Source organism: Bos grunniens, chromosome 8, assembly GCF_055505025.1.
Source record: "Bos grunniens cultivar Pamir isolate PY7600 chromosome 8, Bosgru_T2T1.0, whole genome shotgun sequence".
Classification (NCBI taxonomy): domain Eukaryota; kingdom Metazoa; phylum Chordata; class Mammalia; order Artiodactyla; family Bovidae; genus Bos; species Bos grunniens.
The window spans coordinates 86900763-86919589 of record NC_141172.1 but is presented as its reverse complement, the minus strand read 5'-3'; the positions used below and the strand labels follow the sequence as shown (position 1 = coordinate 86919589).

At 42.0% G+C, this 18827-nt stretch overlaps 1 protein-coding gene across 3 annotated transcripts in view; it reads right to left on the bottom strand.

The window, feature by feature from the left end:
- DIRAS2 (DIRAS family GTPase 2) overlaps positions 1-14112 on the bottom strand; it is a 33934-nt gene extending 19822 nt beyond the window's left edge. The window contains exon 1 of one of the 3 annotated variants that reach the window (XM_086414470.1): positions 13965-14112. The gene's annotated coding sequence lies outside the window, so the exon portion shown is untranslated. Of the gene's footprint in view, positions 1-2085; positions 2108-13964 lie in introns of those variants that run through there. The other 2 variants (XM_086414471.1, XM_086414472.1) reach the window with 2 other exon arrangements.
- Positions 14113-18827: the final 4715 nt, after the last annotated feature.

Below are 18827 nucleotides of genomic sequence, written 5' to 3'. Positions count from 1 at the left end.
AGCTCTACTAGAAAATACACAATTATAGATTGGCTCACAGTGTTTATCTATTGGGCTGCACCACTCAAACAAATTATACTTTTTAAGCAAAGTTTAACACAGTATACTTAAACCAGTATGTTACAAAATTTACACTTGATTTTTTAAATGCTTAGAATCTTTTTAATATTAAAAGGCAAAATGTCGCAAATCATTGGGAAAATACTTATTTTCCATCTATAATATATAAAATAATACACCAAAACTCTTAATAACAAACTAAAATGCAGTCCTTTCTCAGAGTCCTATAGGAAGATAATTAGAAAACAATTACGAAGGTATCAAGAACCAGTATTAGAAGTTTCACAGGGGACATGTTTACTAAACAGAGCAAAGTAGAAACATTTCAAACATACTTCAGCACATCTATTATTTACTAGAATGATTCTCTTTCAATAATAAGATGCTTTAGTCCATATCTTGTTCTTTCACAGGGCTACCCAGGTGATGCCATGGTAAAGAATCTGCCTGCCAGTGCAGGAGACTCAGGGGACACGAGTCCGAACCCTGAGTCAGAAAGACTCCTGTGGAAGAGGAAATGGCAACCCACTCCAGGATTCTTTCCTGGAGAATCCTATGGACAGAGGAGTCGGTGGGCTACAGTCCAGGGGGTCGCAAAGCTTGGATGTATGAGCTCACATGCAGCAGTACCATCCTTCTTTCAGTATTTATTATTTTGTGTTCTCTCTCTTCCTCTCCCTCCAATACCAGTATCATAAAGGCAGGATCCCTGTGGGATTCACCCAGAAGCATGTAATTTTATTTAACCTAATGCTGACACATCAGAAACACTTAGCGCATGTTGATTACCTGCTGTTGAAATACATTTTTGTGAGCTGACCAAGGAAAATTGTATGAGAGAAGATCAATGAACTCTTTAAAGAAGCAAAATCAAGTTTTGAAAAAAATCTAAGTAAGAGTAACTGCTCATAGGCTGGCAATGTCAAGAGAAATTAAAAAAATTACATGAGGATGTATGATGACATTATAGAGACAGAAGCAGAGGTGAACGAATTTACTGCACTGTTCATCAGTCAGTTCTTGCAGCAAAGAAGCTGAAGCCAAAAAGGAGCTTCTGGGTACTTTATTTCTTAATATATAAGAATAAGACCTTTACAATATTCCATATGAAGATGGTGAGCCACGATGAAATTTTTTTTTTAACCACAGGATGGTTCACTAGTCATCTTGTAGCAAGGCAAATATATGTGTTGCAGAACTAAAAGGCAAATTGCGTGTTTTTCTATTACACAAAAAGCTACTGTTCTATATTCATAACCATTTTCTGGGTGGCAGGCAGCTTTTAGCAATATGACATACAGCAGGTATTTTGCAAAAATAAGCACATTTTCTCCATCCCTGTAATAGAAAGGTGACATTTTAAAACATAAGAGAGGGATCAGTACCTACTTTGGAAAAACAACTGTCCTATGGAGAGGGCACTTTGAAAAGAGATATAACAGAGGAAACATTTTTATACATGATTTTGCCAAATGCAATGCAAATATGTCCCTTAAAAGCTCTCTTACTTGTACAATTACAAACTTGAAGAGAGATGTTTTTATCATTTTAAGTCTTCCAAATGAAGGGTTTCTGTGGGTATGGGTACATTTGGTAAGAGCATGTCAATGCAGTATCTTTCAGTTACACTTTGAGGATGTACAGTGGACATCAGAGGTGGCCAGAAGCCAGAGAAAGGCTCCCTGGAAAGTTCTTATTGGAGCAAAGATTTGAGAACAATGATGGTGTGAATTCTGAATATCTGGGAGAAGAACTTCCCTGGTTGAGGGAAGGGACAAACACAGATGCTAGCATGATATGTTCTAGGAAAAGGGAGGATTCTAGAATGGAAGAAGGGGTGGAGAGAAGTAGATGGAGCCAGCAAGGTAATAGGCAGGGAATGTGTGGGTGGGTAGAGGCAGCTGTTACTGTGGTGAGGTCCAGCTGGAGCCAGGATGGTGGCAGGGGAGGTGGGTCAGTGTCATCACTCCTAATTAACTTGCCGGTTAAACAAGCTCCCAATGGCTTAGTGTGTAAAAAATCCACCTGTAATTCAGGAGCCGCAGGAGATGTGGTTCGATCCCTAGATCAGGAAGATCCCCTGGAAGAAGAAACAGCAACTCACTCCAGTATTCTTGCCTGAAAACTCCCATGGACAGAGAGGCCTGGCAGGCTACAGTCCACGGGGTTACAAAGAGTCAGACACAACTGAGCACACATGCGTGCAAGACAAGCTCACACCTCCACCCTTGTTCCCCTCAGCCCTCACCCTCACTATGCTCACCCCCTCAACAGTGTCACCGGGTTTCACGTCTTTAGATGTCATCCATGTCCCAGCAGCAACAACCTGTACAGGCTAGGCTTCTTTCTTAAACTGCAGACTCACACTGCAGAATCATATGTCTCCCTCTCTCACCTGAACACCTCTGCTCTGACATGTTGGAGACGTCTCAAATATAGTACGTGCAAAACACAAAAACCCTCTAAATCCACCCTAAACTGCTCCCTTTATTATCTGCATCATCTTAAGCGACGCCTACAGTCTCCTTCTGGGTGTCCAGGACAAACCCCTTGGAATCCTCCCAAACCCCTCGGGTTCTCTTGGACCTCTTGCCCATTCCATCAGCAAAGTGTGCCAGTGATATCTTCACATCCAGACTTCCCCAGTGCCCTCACGATCTCCCGGCAATCATCACCTCTTAACTGGATCACTACCACAGCCTCCTAAGTGGTCATTTGCTTCAAGCCTTGAGCCACTCCAACCAGCGCCTCCCCCAGGCACTAGATTACATCATTCCTGTGCTTGAAGCCCACTGGTCCCCCTGTCTCCCTGAGAGTGAAAGGTAAAGGGTTCTGCCCCAACCTGTGCTCTCAGTTGCTGCCATTCTGCCCCCTGCTCGCTTCATTCCAGCCATCTTTGTCTCCCCATTGCAACCTGGACACACCTGTCACGGTCCTGCCTCAGGGCCTCTGAACTGGCTGTCCCCCTACCTGGACCACTCTTTCACCCACCACCTCCTGCAGGCCTGTGTTCACACGTCACCTTCTCAGTGAGAAGTTCCTTGACCCTTCAACTGGATTTACAGTAACAGCCTCAATTTCAGCAGTCTTAGGCCTCTTCTTGCTTAATTTTCTTCCATTGCATGTATCCCTTTCTGAATACAATTTGCCTTTTTACAATTGTGTTTATTTCCACCATATTATAAGCTCCAAGAGAGGTCTTTTCTGTTTCTTACACTGCTGTCTCTACAGTGTTTGAACACTGCCTGGCCCATAAAGAGTGCACAATTAAAAAAAAAAAAAAAGGAAACAGAAAAAAAATGAATGAGATTTGCCAGTAGGTTGGCCAGCACTTTAAAAAAATAAATAAAATTAAAAAAAAAAAAAAAGAATCTGTTCAGTGTGTGAATGAATCTGCAATTGAGTTCTAATGAACAGACTGGACAGGACAGGCCAAGAAATGCGCCTCAGGCAAGAGCAACATGAGCAGAGACCTTGGCTTCGTCTCTACCTGGCCATCACTACCTGTGTCAATTACCCTTGCTTTGGTGGTGGGCTGAGTGGGATCTCAGACATGGCTTTGAGGCTACGGTGACAGAGGACTAGTGTGGACCATACCATTATGTCAATGGCAGGGCATTTCTATCTCTGGAGAGGACTCATCCATGGCCATCTACTACAGGAGTGTATTGACAAAGTCAGGCCAAGACTGTTTGCAGGCCCCTTGGAGAGAGAGAGCCCTCCACATTTGATGCTCCATATCTGGAGCCCTCCAAACACTGGAAGGAGGGTGGCATGACCATCAGTTAGTGACATCAACAGCAAAGAGTGATGGCTGGTGGATGAAAGGGTTAAGACACAAAGAGATAATAAAGTGTCAAGAAAAACTCCTAAGGTTTCCAAGTGGTGAAACTGGAGAGATGGGATGAGATCAAAGGCCAGGTTTTAGGGGGGAAGTCATGAGTTTGATTTTCAGCAGATAGAGCACAGGTGGAGGATGTATCCAGAGCAGCTGCAGCATCAGGGATCAGATTGCAGACACGGAAGTCATCTGTGCTGTGGTAGGGACTGAAGCCAAGTCTGTGGATGAGATGACTTGTAAGAACAAAGAGACAATAGTATAGGACCTAGATAGAACCTCAGGAGACTGCAAAATGTACTGTTTGAAAAGGCAGTGGGTATGCAAAGAATTATGAGAAGGAGAGACCAGATTGTGGAAATAAAAACAACTGCACTGAAGGGCATGTTGTGGAAGCCGAGGAAAGGGAGGACTTCAAAAATAAAGAGAGGGCTTGACTACGTGAACTGGCGGTGAGCTGTGAAGTACAGTGAGAAATTGAAAACACCCACTGGTTGAGAAGCAATGAACATCATCAGTGACCTTAGTGAGAGATGTTCTTAAAGCACCCTGGGTGGAAGCTGGATTGCTGTAGGTTGAGGAGTGAGCATGGAAAAGTGAAGCGTTAGTCACTCAGTTGTGTCTGACTATTTGTGATCCCATGGGCTTTAGCCCACTAGGCTTCTCCATCCATGAAATTCTTCAGGCAATAATACTAGAGTGGATTACCATTCCCTTCTCCAGGGGATCTTCCAGATTCAGGGATTGAATCCAGGTCTCCTGCATTACAGGCAGATTCTTTACCATCTGAGCCACCAGGGAAACTCAGAGTGAGCACAAGACACACACATTAATACATGAAATACAGACATTGATACAGGCAGCTCTGAAGTATTTCCTGAGATTGATCATAAATTGGAGCAAAGCTTGTGAATTGAAGGCTGAATGCTACTCAGTTTTGATTAAAGAGACATGAATATGTTTAAATGTTAATGGGAAGGAAACAGAATATACTAGCAAGATAAATTGTAGTTCTGGGAGAGGCTCAAGGAGAAATTGAGCAAGGATGCTGTAGAATCAGGATGCTGTGGTCAGGAAGCGCATGCTCCACTGTTCCTCTGGAAGTGGGAAAGCCTCTTGCATTGATGAGATCCCCTGTGGCTGCAGGTGTTGAATTTAAGCAGGGTGGAGGGAAAACATGAAGTCACTTGGATGACATTTGAGCATAAGGTGAGGGAGAAGACTAAACCAGAGGGAACACCCTTGGTGAGAGTGGAATATCCAGGAAGTCTGAAGTTGATGGACTGACAAAAGGCAAGGGCATGCAGTCAGGAGCTGAGAACCATTAATCAATGAATACATACTTGTGTCTGTTCTCTGGTCACTAGGCAGGGCAGCAAAATTTGCTGTAAAAGGCTACAGCTACTGATGTGTCTAGAATCCAGTGACAATCAACATCAGACAACATGTAGTACTACCTGCCCTCAGCAGGCTTCCAATCAAGGCCAGGACCACTGGAATCATTACCGAGATAAATATCTCAAAACCAGAATAACAAAATATCAAGCAAGGTCTATTCTTGCAAAACTGTGACTTCAGTTACAGGACTGTCTGTGGGGAAATGAGCTCAGTCGAAGACCAGAAGAAAAGAGTGCTCCGGAAAGAGAAAACATGGATTTAACCAGATACAAAATAGGGAGTCCTGTAGGTCCAGCTTAAAGACAAAGCTGTAAAGGAAACAAAATCAATATTTTAGGATGAACTGGAGAGTGCACATACTAGGTAAATTACGAGAAGCTAAAACTGAAGGCCAGAATTCCATCCAGAACCAAAGTGCAACTATGAGACAATGGGCTTCAGGCCAGGCCGTGTAAGAGAATAAATCTGAGATAGTGAGAGAGAAGAATCATTAAGACGCTGATAAGATAGCGACCACCAGCATAACCCAGGAGTCCTGACGATCTAGCCAGTGTTGAGAGGTCCCAGGAAAGTCTGATCTTTGAAATGTCTCTGATTTAGTTATCAGCAGCCCCATTTACAGAGAAAGGAGCTGAGACCTTAGGCAGTTACGGTAACAGTGCACTGATGCGAAGCTAGTAAATAGCAGAACCTGCATTTCAACTCAAGTTTAGCAAACCCTTAAAGAATTCTGGCCAATTCAAATTAGAACCAAGTGAACAAGGATCTCTGCATTATGAAATGCTGGAGGACGTTTTTCTACACTAACATGTAGTTATTGTCAAGCAACTTTCAGAACATCTCATATTTACTTAAAAATAATAATAATGGTGTTGTTTAGTCACTAAGTCTGACTCTTTGGCAACCCCATGGACTGTAGCCCATCAGGTTCCTCTGTCCATGGGACTTCCCAGGCACGAATACTGGAGTTGGTTGCCATTTCCTTCTCCAGGGGATCTTCCTGACCCAGGAAGGGATCAAACTCACGTCTTAGCAGACAGATTCTTTACCACTGAACCACCTGGGAAGCCCAATAACCATGTTAGGCAATGAATAATGGATACTGTGTATGTTTTCTGATTCACCAAAAAAGTTAGAGATGCATTATCAGAAGCTGAGCACTAAGCAACCACGTGCTGTGCTGTGCTTAGTTGCTCAGTCATATCCTACTCTTTGTGACCCCATGGACTGTTGCCCATCAGGCTCCTCTGTCCACAGGGATTCTCCAGGCAAGAATACTGGAATAGGTTGCCATGCCCTCCTCTGAGCAATGATACCAGTGGTTAATATCACACCTGCTTGTATAACATCAGTTATACTTACACCATGCATATTTGAATCAATATTTTAACTAAGCCCTAATGCCAGGGACAAAAGTATCCTGATACAGCTGACCAGTGAAGGGCCAGGACACAGGAGACTGGAGTCAGAGTAAGAACTCTGATCTTCCTGGTCTTCACGGGTCTTAAGGGAAAGCAGTGGGATGATACAAAATGTTTAGGACTCACATACCTTTCAATGCTGCATTAAAATAAAGATTTACAGTTCCTAATTAGTACCAGTCCTAAAATTAAGGTTTGCGTCACCTTGGCTGTCTCAGGGTTGTAGAGCAAGATCCCTGTGCCCAAAATATGGCTCGTATTTCTGTAATAGAAGTAGAACAGCTTCAGTGGAACCTGGAATTGTCCTAAAAGATAGAATTGAGTAATTGCATTGTCATCCACAAATTGGTACTTGCCATGGGTGCTTGCCATCTACCTCTACAAGGATTAAGCCATGTGCTGCTGCAGCTGCTGACCTCCAACACTCCTGAAGGAGTTCAGGGCAGAAAGCAGAAATGAGGCACTCTCTGCTCTGGGAAAACTGACAAGTCAAGTCTTCAGATAGTTAGATATTCTCAGGAGCTGATTTTATGAGCCCAATTCCTATATCTCCTCATATCTAGAAAAGCAGTAACATCCTTCATGGTGATGACTGTTTCTCATGATTAGCAGAAGTTTCACAAGACCAGTAGAAACTTTCTTAAAAAACACGTGCTTGATTGCATGTATTCCCCCTTTAGCAAAATTACATATATACTCTCCTTTCCCCCCACTGCCTCTTAGGAACAGTTTAGACTCTGGCTACTTAGAACTACATACCAGCTACATAGAACTCACTAAATGGCCTATCATTTATCACTATATTTCTCACTGATTGCTTTTTTTTTTTTCCAACAAACTCTCATCACATTTTTGAGTTGACTAACCTCCTATAAATCAAAATACTGTATCAAACTGTATGTGCATTTTAAATTTGGTAGAGACTGCCAGTTGCTCTCCAAAATTACTACCAAATTGTCCTAGTAATGTGTGACGGTGCTAGTTCCTTGGCCTGGCATAGCCCAGTGTGGGTGTATTATCAAAGTTGTAGCTACTCCCCATGTAACAAGAAGTCTATTTCTCATGATTGATTTAATTGTATTTGATTTGTGTGAGACTGAGGATCAGACTTCTTTGGAGAAGGCAATGGCAACCCACGCCAGTACTCTTGCCTGGCAAATCCCATGGACGGAGGAGCCTGGTAGTCTGCAGTCCATGGGGTTGCTAGGAGTCGGACACGACTGAGTGACTTCACTTTCACTTTTATGCACTGGAGAAGGAAATGGCAACCCACTCCAGTGTTCTTGCCTGGAGAATCCAGGGACGGGGGAGCCTGGTGGGCTGCCATCTATGGGGTCGCACAGAGTCGGACTCAACTGAAGTGACTTAGCAGCAGCAGCAGAGGATTTCTTCATATGTTCCAAGTAATTTGTATCTGAGGCCTGCATGTTCCTGCCCTCTGCTCAGATTTCTATTCGTTTGCAAGGATGGTATTTACCCTACTTCAAGGTGGTCATTCTCAAACTCGTCTCAGCAGACCAGAGCTATCCTGCTCATCTGGGACCACGTTCCACCTGCTCTGGCCCCACTGAATCACAGTCTCTGGGGATCTGCAGGTATAACTATCTCATCAGGTGATTTGGGTGCTTAACATTTGAGACCTACCATACTAAGATAATTAGACCTCATCTGAAATATTTTTCAAATGTTTATTCCCAGCTGCCATTCATCCTTTGCTATTGTTTCTTCTTCCTAGAGAGAAATTTAAAATTTCTGTGAAGCCCAATTTAAGAAACTTTTCCTCTTTAGGATCCCAGTTTGGCACCATCCTTAGAAAATTCTTCCCTGCTCTGAGATCACTAAACATTCTCTCTATCCACATTTTCATTCTTTATGTTTAAATATTGGCTCCAACAACATGGAGCACTTTGAAACGGATGGTATATTTAGAGGAATTTAAACTATCATTTTTAAAAAAGGAAAGAACAAAGAGGAGGTACATAGAGTGCCATTTGTAAATCCACCTGAAATGATAGAAAATATATAAACACATGGTTATCATGATATCCTGGAAAATTTAGATTCTTCTAAAAATGTAGGTCACCTAGTCATTTCTATCATTCAACATTCCCAGCCCCATTTTGCTTGCATGTAGCTTGCCCAGACTTTACACAGATGTACACTTACATAAACCTTAAAAAAAAAAAGTAAGGTCAGATGTACATTTTGTGGTGCCCTCTTGACCACCATTCTGTGGTCAGGAACCCACAAAGTCTAAAGGGGCCTCCAAAGAGAAGCACAATCTTTAAGTGTCAGAGACTATTCCACAAAGGCCTTTCTTAAAATCTCAGGGGACTATTTCAAGAATGCAATGAGATAATCCACTGCTCTTATAGGTGTGCGTGTAATGACAGGGTGGCAGCTGGGCATGGGGTTTGGGGAGGTACATTCAAGTTCATACCAAAAGGAAAATGCCTTTGTGCTGGATTTTTAAAGTGACAGAGACCTGAGAGAACTGGCTTTGCTCTGGATGCAAAGACCGGGTACTGATCATTTTTCCTCTTTGCTCAGTATCATTCAAAGATAAAGTCCAAATTCAAAAATCATAGAGGTGCTCCAATAAAACAATCTGAGTGTAAAGAGGACATAGGAAGGAAAGTTTACCCCTGCAAAGGCTTCTCTGTCTAAATACTGGTAAGTAGCTAGACCTTTCTGGAGCCCAGCTTCAGAAACTGAGGGGGTAGGAGCAAGGGGAAAGAAAGAGACAGAGAAATTCATTACTCTAGAAAGGCCTAATACAAAGTTCCTCTGTTCTCTTATTTCTTCAGAAAACATTCACTTTCCAGACATTCATTAGCTTTAGAAAAATAGCATATAAACTCCTTTCACACAAAACATAGTTCTCTTTAAATGTCCTACAATCCTTTCCAAGGCAGAGTCATATGATAGAAATTGTACCCAGGCCCCCACCAGCACTCATTGATCACAGAAGCTATCCAGAGACTGGGGGAAGAAACTGACATCTTTTCATAAGGACATTCATATCAATGTGTCAAGAAGTCTCTGTGCTATGCTGTGCTTAGTCACTCAGTCGTGTCCGACTCTTTGCGACCCCATGGACTGTAGCCCACCAGGCTCCTCTGTCCATAGGATTCTATAAGCAGGAATACTGGAGTGGGTTGCCATGCCCTCCTCCAGCGGATCTTCCCCACCCAGGGATTGAACCCCAGTCTCCCACACTGCAGGCAGATTCTTTACCATCTGAGCCACCAAGGAAGCCAAAGACTGGGTAGCCTATCACTTCTCCAGGGGAACTTCCTGACCAGGAATCAAACTGGGGTCTCCTACATTGCAGGAGGATTCTCTACCAGCTGAACTACCAGGAAGTCACTACTAAAGCAAATATTATATATTAATGCATATATGTGAAGTCTAGAAAAATGAAAGATGATTTTATTTGCAAAACAGAAATAGAGACACAGACATAGAGAACAAACGTACAACACAAGGAGAGAAATGGAGAGGGGATAAATTGGGAGATTGGGATTGTCATGTATACACTGTTGATACTATGTACAAAATAGATACCTAATGAGAACCTACTATATATAATAGTTCAGGAAACTATTCAGTGCTCTGTGGTGACCTAAATGGGGAGGAAATCCAAAAAAAAAGGAGGTACATGTATACATATAGCTGATTTGTTTTGCTATATGCAGGAACTAATACAACATTTTAAAGCAACTCTACTCCAATAAAAATTAATTAAAAATTTTCAACACCCCTACCCCAAACCAGAAGTCACTACTCATGGATCAGTCAATTATAAAGTATTACAATTAACCAAACTTTATTTAATGGTGTTGACACAAATAGATAACAACATTGAAGATATGTATGCCAGTGAAGGATAATATAAAAAGACCTAAACGCTAGCTTACTATTTCTTGATTTTCCAATAGGCTTGCTGCTACTCGTCCAGTAATTTAAATTTAAATATGAGGCATGGTACCTCACATGCTGACATCTGTCATCAGGAACTGGACCAAAGCAAACTCGTGCAAAACAGCAATGTCCAGCATAAGGTCTGCTCCCTTTGTTTCTGCTACAGTAGCTCGTTAAGCTGCATGTGGGCTGAATTCATATCTACTGGTTATTTTTCATAAAATCAAGGGAAGTGTTTGACCCAATCCTCTTGTTTTACTGATAAAGTAGTAAAAATAAGTTCAAGACCGCACAACTAGTTAATGGCAAGGAAGGATAGGACACAGGTCTTATAGCAATTTAAGATCATTCGTATATTTATTTTTGATAGTGTTTAACCAGTTTAATTTAATAGCTCCTAATATTTCAGTTTTTAAATTGCTTTGCCAAAAGGTTAACATTCTATATTTGTGCTGGTTAATTCAACAGCCACTAGCCATGCAGGCTATCGAAATCTGGAAGCATAGCTAATCTGAATCAAGGTACTCTGTAAGTATAAGACTTAGCCAAAAAAAAAAACAGCAAAATGTCTCAGTAGTATTTTGTATTGACTACATCTTTAAATGGTCATTTTTTAATATACTGGGTTAAAGAATATATATTATTAAAATTAATTTTACCTGTTTATTTTTACTTTTCTAACATGACTACTAGGGCATATTAAACTATGCATGTGGCTTACACACTTGAGTTCTATTGGACGGTACTGATTTATGGGAAGACACTTAACTGCACTAAGGAGAGAGCTACAAGCAATCTTCCTTTCCTGAATTTGCCCATAACAAAAGCAAAGGAAGAGAGGATGAGATGGCATTTGTTCCAAATATTTTAAAAAATACTTACCTGGTCAACAAACACAGACTTGCAAGCCACATAATAAAAATAAAAACTAAAACATAATTTGAAATTAAACTAATTTCAAAATGATTGAAATAAAACATAATTTTATGTTAAATGTTAAATGTACATGCATGCATCAATTTAATGTGTAAAAGAATATTAGCAATCATGACATGAAAATCATCAGCTCCCCTTTTAAGAGTGGCTATTTTCCTAGAAAAATCATACCTAACACCAATTAGTGTCCTAGAAATCAGTCTGCCTTTAAAGAGACATCTATCCATTATAAACATCCATACCAAGTAGATAAATAGATGGTTGATAGCTGGATGATAAATAGATAATGGGCAGACCAACAAAACAGACAAACTCAATTCAACATAGAAGTGCTAATGGGGCATCATGGTCTTCTGAATTGAAAGTTACAGGTCAGCACCGAGTCCATTTTAACTTAAAACAGCTGGCAGGCAACCTCCTCACCCAGATAGCCAAACATTCCTCTTTGTAACAAAGAAATTCTCCTGTGCAAAAACTGATTGCCTTTATCTTGGGGAAAAATAATGATTTTGTCTAAATTAATAGATTAATTTCCAATATACTAATATATATCAAGTATGGCCACAAAATTAGAAAAGTGAACATATGATTTTGTTTTCACAGCTATACTCTCTTTTTGATAAGAGAACCTTGTTAGTTTTCAAAGGTTTTAATTTTTCACTAAGATACGTAGATTTCAGTGTAGAGACAGTATTTACTTCTGAAATAATATATTTCTAATAGAGTCAGGTGTGGTTCCTTGGAGATGTACAGCATGAAATGAATAAAGTCTTCTCTGTTCTTCCCGTGGTGAGATGGCACTGTTGATTGCTGAGAGTGTTACTTGCTAGCCACAAGCTGAAAAGGGACTTCCACAACTTGGAATTCAATTTGAGTGTTTTCTGAGTCTCTTCTTTGGAAAAACTCTACTAAAGCTGTAACAAGAAAAGGATTCTGGAGATTTCTGCAATAGCTGTGCATATATATTTGCCATCTGCAGAGATAATTGAGCAGCAGTTCTGTGCAATGGTGGAAACAATCACCTCTCCCCACCCCCCTTCCTGAGTTCACTGGGCACTGGAGTCCCTATTACCAAATTAAATGCCATGTGTTAAATAGGATGAAAATGCTTCCCTGCTTTGTCTCTTCTGTTTCTATAAAATGAACTATGGATTTTCCTTCATCTCAGCCCATAGGATCTCCTGCATTTCCAAAGATAGAATTGTTGATAATTTGAAATTTCAGGCAATGACCCCCCCCAAAATATTATTCCCTTACAAATTTGTTAAATTTATTCTAATTTTATCCTCCCCTTTTCTCTCCCTCCCACTCCACCTCCTCAAATCCAAATGTCACTGGGAAAGAAGCACATTTGGACTGATTTGGAATGTAAAATGCTCCAACCTTTTACTGTTACCTAGAAAATCTTCCTTAAAAAGAAATTTTTCCTCAAGTTTTTAGTTCAAAACAGAAAAGGTCCCCTATGCTAGGACTAGCTTCTCACATGGAAGAGGGTCATTCAAAAAATAATGTGGGCAAATATGTAGAATAAATTCCTAAGGAAGGCAAGTTGTGTCACTGCACAGTGGGAAGAAACTGAATTCCACCACAGCCATGTAGATAACCATTCAATGGATATAATATGATTCACAGAGCTTCTAGTTCAAAAGTCTCCCAAACCCCCATACGAAGGTGAACTGGAGTTTTAAAGGGGAAAACCAGCATTTTTCAGGACAGAAGACTCAGGCAGGTTCCCACCAGGCGGAAAGCCGACAATGCTTTGCAGGCGAGCCTGGGAGCAGTCAGCAGTCATTGTCATCTTATGGGAACCACAATCTTACAACTAAAGATGGGGTGCGGCGCCTTTCCCATCTTCTTTTCTTACAGCAACAAAACAGGAAGAAACACATGTAGACATCATGAAATGCATTATTTAAAAGGAGAATTAAAACATTTAGCCAAGTCTCAGCCAAGCCCGCGAAGAGCTCCGGTCTAGTACGAAAACACGCTGAAACACAACAGCAGCCTCTAACGTGCTCTCACTTTGGACCAGATCTTTTCAGGACTCCCGTAAAACCATTAAATCAACTTCTACATAATAGAAACACCTGCACCGTATAATTTTCTAAAACACAAACTCCTGCTTCGGAATTCCAAATAATGTGTAAGATTCAAATGTTTTTAAAAGGATATTTTTATAAAAGTATCAGGATGCTCACTCTCTCTGACAAGGATACAGAAATGCAGTTTTTTTACTCTCTCATCTACTCCAATCTTTATATTGCTGACTCGCCCTCCCAGATAGCGTTAAGCTCTTTTAAGGGACTAGCAGACAAGAATGCCAAAGCCGTCAATGCTCCAGTGCAGAAGCAGCGAGGCCACAGCAAAGGAAGAAAAATCTCGGTTACCTGAGGATGAACACAACTCTTCGCAGAGCTGCTTCTGAGCTCGCCTCGAATAGGACCGGGCAGCGCAGGCTGTGCGGATACGGGCTCCTCCCGCAGGTAGGCGGGGCGCGAGCTCCCTTGCGCTGCCGTGACGGGCTGTCAGCTGTGTGCCCGCCCGTGCGCCCGGCGCCCCGCGCCCCCGCGCACCTGCGGCCGGGCTCGTGTGCCCCGCGCCCCCAGCGCACCTGCGCCGCCCAGCCCGGGCGGGCCCGGAGCTGTCACTGCCACTCCACCATCCTGCAGCCTCCCCCGCCTCCTCCCCTCTTCAATCTCGGACTTCTCAGCTGTGCCAACTGCTGCAGCGGTGGATGCTCCTGCTTAAATGGCGCCTGCTCGCCTCCAAAGAGCGTTTAGGTGCCACCTACTGCATGCTCCTGGAATAGATGGTCAATACTGGAATTCTCAGCGAATTCAATGAATTAAAATAATTTCATTGAAAGTGCACCAGATTCTTTTGTTTCAGATTGTTCACATAACCGACTGTAGTTACTACTGGGTGCCTAAGGCTTTCTTGCAGTGTCCAGATTCTAAATTAAAAACCTCATTTATAAAGCAGATAAAATCGGGCCATGATGGACAGGCAACCACACATTGCAGATTAATACATTCTAATTTAACAGGCTCCTCTAGCAAAACCATCATAGGCAATCCGGGGCTAAAATTGTCTTTACACCAAGTAGTTTCACATTAGTATTTCAGGGAGATAACCAAGTATATTTTCTGAATTGGTAAACCGTGTTGTCAAAGAAGCATTGATCAAAAACAGGTGAATCAGCAAGAATTAGGTTTATGGCTAGCAATTCTGTGCTGAAACTTTTAAAGAAATGCTCTCCTATAACATGATCCATATTAAATGTAAATTACACTTAAGGAAGATTTCTTCTCGCTATTGTAACCCGCTCTTTTTTAATACCAAAATTTTCTAAAAGAATTGGATATTTTCATATTCTTTAAACTTGATTTAGCTTAAATAATCCCATTTATCAGTACTAAGACTGTTTAGAATTTACAGTTTCAGTCAGCATTACCCTATGATGCTTATTTCCAAAGTAAATTTCTACCTTGCTACTCACAGGAAATATATGGGTTTTTTAAATCTTACTTTAGTGTGATAAATATAATCAGGAAATTTTTTTCAGCTTGCCAGTCCACCCTAATTCTGATCTTAAAGCTATGGTCACTGGATTATGAATAAAATACCATTTTTGTCATGTAAGGCCACTATCAGCAAATCAACTCCTATATTAAAGGTATAAGGATATAACTCTCTTCCCAGTTTCCTCTTCATTACAAAGGAGTGGATAGCTATTAGGAAAGCCATCCTAAACCTGGAGGAGGGCTCAGAGACCCAGAGACCCTGTGTGTCTGCCTCCATTTCTAGAATCTGCAAGAACCATTAAATCAAGGTGTTTTCCGTGACAATTCCGAAATGTAGGTTATCAATTAAATGAAAAAAAAAAAAATGGAAGTTGAGGGCTGAATAGAGAAGGGTGAAAGATATAAAAAGGTAAAAATACTGAAGGCAAAAAGCCAATTCTGGCACCAAACTAGTAGGGAGAAAGAATCTGGAGGTGGTGAAGGAAGCCAATTTGATTCTGCAAACTCCACACTGCGGTGGAATCCTGCATTTCGCCACATATAATCATTATTTGTTTTGAGAATGTGAAGCAAGGGTCCCAGAGGGCCCATTTAAACAAGGAACAATACACTTCGAATGATGGCCCTGCTGTCTTGTCACTCTCCACAACCCCTGACTTTTCATCAGCCAGAAGAAACAGATTGCTCCCAGGATTACAGCCTCAGGATCTGATGTAATAAGATCCTTAGAGTTCTAGGCCTGTTGGAGGTGGGATGCTCTAAGCCAGTTTCTCTCAAACTCTAACACACATCAGAATCATCTGGTTGGGGGGAGCTTGTTAAACAGCCAGCTGGTCCACACCCCAGGTTTTCTGATTCAGCACTGCTGGGTTGGGTTCCAAAATGCATGATTCTAACAAGTTCCCTGGTGTCCCTGAGGCTGCTTACAACTGGGACCCACTGAGCTCAGCCACCCATCAGGTAATGCAGAGACTGATAACAAGTGGTAATGTGCTCAGGGACAAGAAGTGTAACATTCCTCTATTTTCTAAAGCACATCGAAACTCACTCAACCCAATGTCCCTTACTCTGAGGAAACCTGGTTCTTCTCTACAGAGTCACACATGCACCCAAGGATCTTTTGGGGGTTTTAAAAAAAACCTTTCCAGCTGTGTTCCCACTTTGCCCTTCTATGTAGGACTCAGCACAGGTAAACTAGGCCTCTATGCAAATTAGAAAAAAGACCCTGCTCTGGGCAGACTTCATCACTGTCCCCCTAAGACAGTACGTAGCTTGAGGGACAGAGGATGCTTTGTGCAAAGAATGTGCCGGGGACAGGTGCAACCCACTCCAGGTCCCCAGCTGAATGAGTGCGTCACCTGTTGAACCCTAGCCCCACTCTTGCCACCTATTGGTCAGTTTAGTACATTACTCAAACTGCACAAGCAATCACATCAATTTTACTTCCCTGGAGCCAGCATGGTCCAGGTGAGGGCTGGCAGCTCCGTTTAGGACCTGGGTCTACAGATCCAGAGTGCCAGATGCCATCAAGGAAGAGGTAGAGCCACATTCTAACAATGGGGTCCTGAGCTGAGGGATAAGGTGGGAGGCACTTCAGCTTGCAGTTGAGCAAGCAAATGGACTGAAAAGACAGCTTTGGGCTATGTTATGTGTCTTGTCTCACTTTCAATCTGTTTTCTCTAACACAATGGTTCTGGACAGCAGCATCAGAATCACCTGGGAAGTTTTTAGAAATGGACATTTTAGCTCCCTTTACTGTATCAAACTCTGAAGGTGGGGCCCAGCAACCTGTGTCTTAGCAAACAATCCAGGTGATCTGGTGATTTTGATGATGCAGACTTTGAAACACATCAAACTAAAGTGTTGCATTTGTGTGTGTGTGTGTATTTTTAACAAATGCCATGTCAACATATCTCCTTAAAATTTGTTGAAAGGGGAGCAATGCGCCCCCTCCCCAGATATTTCTGCTTCTTCAGATTCCCCCAGAAACCCACATAAGAGTGGGCTACAGGACTCCACTGACCAGAAGACACCCCCTTTCCCAGCAATCTTACCAGCAGTTGGGACGTCCATCTCTAAGGCTGGCTCTCTTCACCTCAAACTCCTGCCTCTATCTTCTCCCCTATAAAGTCAGGCAAACTAGCCACTGAAAATGCCAGGCCCTCCAAACTGTGACCTTAGCACTGAAATGCAAAAAGCTTTGCACATCTATGTGGAGAAAAGAAACACAGGCCCATGAACATAAGGAAGAAGAAAATAAATTTGACTTTGATTTTTGTTCATGAGTCCCCTAGCCTCAAAATAAGACTTTTGAAATTTGAAAAAAGGTCCCCCATTGAGAGCCACCCTGGATTAGTCATTGTATGTATGCTATCCTCCCTCCAGACCCTTTTGGGGGAAAGTCACAGGAAGGAAATCAGCTGACAGCCTTCAATGGCAACACTCCAGCCACAGGGGAAGGAGGCTTCAGTCTCGAGTGGTGGTCATGGTGGTGGGTGGCAACACCCTCTTCAGAAGCCGAGGATGATCTGGAGAGAATGAAATCAATTTGTCATGAATGAAGAATTTCAGAGGCAGAACTTTTTACAGAGAATAAAAGTTCTATATTATTCTACTAGTTTTAATTATACTTCTGCATTTTTACTCATCCCTTCAGGCTCTGTACAACTGTATAAGATGCTTTTCAAGTGTAGGGAGATTTTGTCCCTCTCTTTCCTTGCCTCCCTCCATACTGTGTACAACCCAGTAAGGACAAGGCACCATGCTTGCTATCTGTTATTAATCTTTTCAGCTTACCCAGGCTACACAGATACTAATGCTGACATCTGTTTTCTGTAATCTCAGAGAATTTCACATCCCTGCCTTATCTAAGGTTGACCTAGTTCTCTTGGTCTACTAAAATATTAGTGAACACATACAGATGATTCTGTCCACAAAATGCAACCCTGTGCAGTGCTCTGCACATACCAGGATCCAGGCCATCAAACCCCTTGCCTTCCCTCCTCCCTAATCTTCCATTCTAGCTGATGGAACATTTGTGTCTTCTTCATCAAGTTCCTCTAAATCCTACACTGCTTTGTGGAAGAGTCTGCCACCCCCTTTTCCCTGTTTAAAAACTGGTTGTTCTCCAGTCTCTACTTTTCCTGTAGCATCTCAAAAAGAGACTGTTTTCTTTTTTCTCTCTGCTCCATTATCTCCTTGATTTCAGTACATCATATCTTCTGAGCCTATCTCCCTATCTGGCTGCAAAACCCTGCCTTCTTTTACACGGTACCATCTTCACTTCATCTTGCTGTGCTTTGGGTCTGATGGCCTTTCTCTTTACCCGATCCAGTGCCACTAAAAAGATTCATCCTGCTCTCTGCTCTCTTCTTTCCATGGTCTCTTTGTTCCCAGTGACTCCCCTCCCACCCCATCCCAGTCATCTCCACTGATGGCCACAGCCTGCTCTCTGCGATCATGATACATTACAGGACAGTGAGATATTGGTTTCAAACATCCCCTTTTCTAGCCACTCCTCCTCCTGAACAGGCCAGTTTCTGTACTGTGCTCAGGATTACTTTCTTCCTAAGCATTTGTCTCTTTCATATCATCATTTCTCTCTTTTCTATCTATATAATACATAGTAGAAATATGTATTTTGTCCCTCTCACTTTTGTCCCCTTTGAAAAGTCAAAAAGACTGAAGATATCATTGAATGAGTCTGAGCTTCTAAGCTGTCTCCCC